This window comes from Ceratotherium simum, chromosome 9 (genome assembly GCF_057802395.1).
Source record: "Ceratotherium simum simum isolate JZ-2026a chromosome 9, ASM5780239v1, whole genome shotgun sequence".
In the NCBI taxonomy this organism is placed as follows: Eukaryota; Metazoa; Chordata; class Mammalia; order Perissodactyla; family Rhinocerotidae; genus Ceratotherium; species Ceratotherium simum.
The window spans coordinates 46795921-46800260 of NC_141908.1; the positions used below are offsets into that span (position 1 = coordinate 46795921).

At 39.7% G+C, this 4340-nt stretch overlaps 1 pseudogene; it reads right to left on the minus strand.

The window, feature by feature from the left end:
* Nucleotides 1-736: 736 nt before the first annotated feature.
* LOC101403663 (DNA primase small subunit pseudogene) lies at nucleotides 737-2335 on the minus strand (annotated as a pseudogene).
* Nucleotides 2336-4340: the final 2005 nt, after the last annotated feature.

A 4340-nucleotide genomic window follows, 5' to 3' on the forward strand; every position in this document is an offset into this window, starting at 1 on the left:
GCCAATCTTCCTCTATTTTGTATGTGGGACGCTGCCACAGCACAACTTGATGAGCAGTGTGTAGGTCCGTGCCTGGGATCTTAACTGGTGAAGCCCAGGCTGCTGAAGTGGAGCAGGAGAACTTAACCACTATGCCCCTGGGCCAGCCCCCATAACTCATATCTTTCGAATTGAAATTTTGATAGGTTTAGATGCTTGGTGTAAAATGATTTTTGAAAGATGAGCAGTGGGTGTGGCTTGATTAATAAAAATATTAGTAAGCAAAATTAGGAAGTGACTGAAGACATACTCCAGGTATAATTGACTTAAGTGTCTAAGACTTAAGGACAAAGCCCTCATTCACCTAGAATATCCACTCCAGAAATACGGAGTCTGTATCCAGTGAGCTGAGATTAAAGTCTTGGGCATATTACTGCTCACCTACCTCTATACGGCTACTGGTAGAACTGAGTTTTCATATCAGAAATCATAGAATTATCTTTACAAAATATTAAATTTTACAAATTCATCTGCAATCCACTCATTCTCCCCATTATTGCTCCTTCCAGGAGTCTTGACACTCTCCTTTGGTGGTCTCAGGAGTCTTTTCAACATAATTATTTCTCAAGAAAAGGAAATTTTGCTTTGATCATTAAGAGGCATACATGATTCTGCCATATTTACTAAATGGCTCTTGAAGTATTTTGTTGCTGGATGAAGGTAGAAGATATGCATATTGGTTTGAGGGGAGTTATCTTCAGAAATCTTTTTGTAAACCACTCTTGTTGAGAACTTCTCCTTTTTGGGATCTATTCAGGTTTTCAAGAAACTATTCAAAAACTTTTACATAGGGGGCTAGACAAATCTTCTTATAGTCTCTGATTCTATATTTGATATCAGATTCAGTTTTGTTCTCCTCTTTTTTCCCTTCTTTAGCAGAAATGGTATCCAATTCGTGGTAGATGGGACTTATGGTTGGAACAGTAAATGGATCAAACTGATCTACTTTCTGTAAATCAATAGGGACAATAATGCAACCTGTTTTAGGATGAACACTGAAAGGACTTTTCAGTAAATGACTGATTCTTTTGCTAACATGACTATCCAGCCATGGAAAACAGTACTGGGGTATGATCTTCCACTCAAGCCAGGAGCCACATTTGTCATTTTTGATGTTATTCTGACATCTGCTGGCTACCCTCTTCAAATGCTGCCAGTGCTGAAGTGGACTGTGATGCTTTTGGAATCTTGGTGAAGTTTTTGGAAGCAACCATGAATTGTTTTAGGAACAAGGGCTAAAATCTTATCCCACCTTTCTTTATTTTCAAGAATATCTTGATCAACCAAGGCATATTCTTCAAAGTATTTTTTTTATTATGTTTATAGATTTCCTGACAAAAGGGTGAATTTTTTCACTGACGTGAACTTTCTTTTTGACATGTTGACCACCCTTTACAGGACTCAAATATTCAACTATCCCAGAGCGTACCGGGAACAATTTTCTTACTGATTCATCACAGGCTCAACAATGAACACCTCTCCTTCCAGAATATACCCAGAGATGATGCTTAAATCCAAAGTTCTCTTTCAACGCTTGGTGGACGATGCCTATGGACATCTTCATGGAGGTCTAGCACTTAGAACATATGCCTGCAGAACTACAACATCTCCTCACATCGTCATAGTCTGTCATGTCAACATCAAACACCAGTTCTCTTTCCTGAGCTTGGAAAGCTCCCAGCTTCACTGTATCGTGTTGATTGAGTCTCTGGGAATACACTGCGCCTATATCAATCTTGTATGGATTCATTTTCTGCATCTCCTTTTCCAGATCACTCTGGTTGTTGAAGGATTGGTAGTAAATGTAAATATCATCTTTCAATGTGAATGACAATTCCCGGTGTTGAAAGTAATACCTTATCACTCCGTCATAGTTGAGCCAGCGATAGTACTGGGCATGGGGAAAGAGCCTCTGGTAATAAAACTTAAGCAACTTGGACAGCTCACGCCTTCAAACTTCTCTGTAGAGCACGGAACTCAACCCAGGCTGGATTACCACAAGAATTGGCGGGAACAGCAGAGCTGGAGCCTCGGCCACCGCGCAGGCACTTTGTGGCCATGGCACATTGTCTGCAGGAGCCGACGGGAATTGTAGTTCCCACTTGGGGGGTTGGCTTGGTGGCCGGAGGTGCTCCCCTGCTCCCTTACTAGGTCCATTGCTCAGGTGGACAGGAGGCCGCGCCCATTCCAGGAAAAAGATCTGCGGAAAGATGAGCCCTTGAGCATGTTGAGAATCAACAGCCAGATGAAGAGGTGTGTAGGGCAAGTTGTGTGGGAAGGGGCGTGGAGCTTCCATGCCCTCTCCAGGCGCCGCCACTCTTCCCGAATCACCACATGTTCACCAACCCGGAAGCTCCCAGTATGATTTTTAATACACTGCAAGTTGTTTGCTGCAAAAACCTGTGTATCCCTGAGTAAGAGAAGGAGGTAGAAACAGGGAGGGAAGGATCAGGCTTATTTGCCCTCATTGCTTAGGTATAACTGCTACCAGAAGTCTGAGTTCCACAGAGTAGGAATTAGCTTTACATGGAGTTCAGAGTTTAATACTTATTAGTCTCCAAATCTCTATGGCCAAAAAGGTTTGGAAATATTCGAAAACAAGATATGATTTCTCTCTGGGTAAAAGGCCATTTGATTCTTTCAGAACTAGTAATCTAAATTTCAAAACAGTGAGTAAAAGATACCAGTCAATTGGTACTTGAAACTCCCATTCATTGCCTATGTAGCACAACGCAAAAGTTAGCATGTCTCACATTTTTTGGAGAGGATCTAGTTTAAGTATATTTTTCCCTATCCTAAGACCATAAATATATTCTCCTATATTTTCTTTTAAAATTTAAGGTTTGTTTTTTCATAAATAGGTCTTTATTAGTCTGAAATGAATTTTTTTTAGTCTAGTGAAAAAAGAACTTGCTGGGGAAGAAGGCCATGGAAGGGTTTGGGGACTGAAGGAAGATAGAATATATTAAAGTATCTATCCTGTCTTTCAAGAAGATAGAGATACTGGTAAATTAGAAAAAAAAAAAAAAGAAATGAAGGGAGAGGTAGTAACCAGAAAAAAAGTGAAGAATGTATGAATATAAAACCATCAAAGGAAATGTACCTGTCAAGGGCAGGGCAGGAAAGGAAAAATGAAAAACAAAAGTTATTATAAATAAAGAAATACAGAGAAGCTTGAAAAAATACTTGTATTAATCAGTTCTGGTTGTCATAACAAATTACCATAGACTGGGTGACTTAAACAACAGGGATTTATTTCTCACAATTCTGGAGGCTGGGAAGTCCAAGATCAAGATTTGGTTTCTGAGGAAGGGCTCTCTTTCTGGCTTGCAGAAGACTGCCTTCTCACTGTGTGCTCACGTGGTGGAGAGAGAGGAAGCCAGCTCTCTGGTGTCTCTTCTTATAAAGGCACTAATCCCATAATGAGGGTCATACTTTCATGACTTCATTGAAATCTAATTTATCTCCCAAAGGTTCTGTTTCCAGTTGCCATCACATTGGGGGTTCAATATATGAATTCTGGGAGGACACAATTCAGCCCATAGCATTCTACTCCTGGCTCTGCAGGGCAGGAGTTGTGGCCTCAAAACTCTGCCAGGTGGAGGTCATTTTCCCAAGGCTCTTCCAGGTGAGGATCCAACCCTGAAGGTCCTGGGTGACCCCAGACCCACAGCTTTAATCGGAGGCCATTGATAAGGCACAAACTATGATATGAAGAAGCCAATTGTTATGATGTTATCAATAGTAAGGGTTTACATCCAATGAAGGATACCATTGATAAATGCGTAAGCTATTGGTTAAATTTAAAATTAATAAGGGATTGTAAAACTAATAAGGGATTGTTATCTGTTAGAAATAACTTGTATTAACCAAGGAAGACTAAAATTCCAATGGGAAAGAAAATGGACCAATGACAGAGACAAAATACCATAGATCAGACTTCTGCACAGCTAAATAGCACAGAAGGAAACTCTCGTATTCATTATCATATAAATGGAAATTAAAACAGTGAGACATCACTTTACTCTTATCAGAAAAACTATCATTAAAAAGGATAAAAATATCAAGTCTTGGTGAATATGTATGGAGTGCTTTCACTCACTTGCAGGGGAAAGTAATTTTTTTAAATTAAATATTAATATGCCTATGATTCTATGATCCTATATATATATAGCTTACAGAAATTCTCAGAAACATCCATACATAGATGAGGACAAGAATATTGATTGTGGTATTTATGGTGACATAGCGTGTGGCAACCTTGTGCCATCACTAAGAGATGGGATGGATGTTTAGATGTG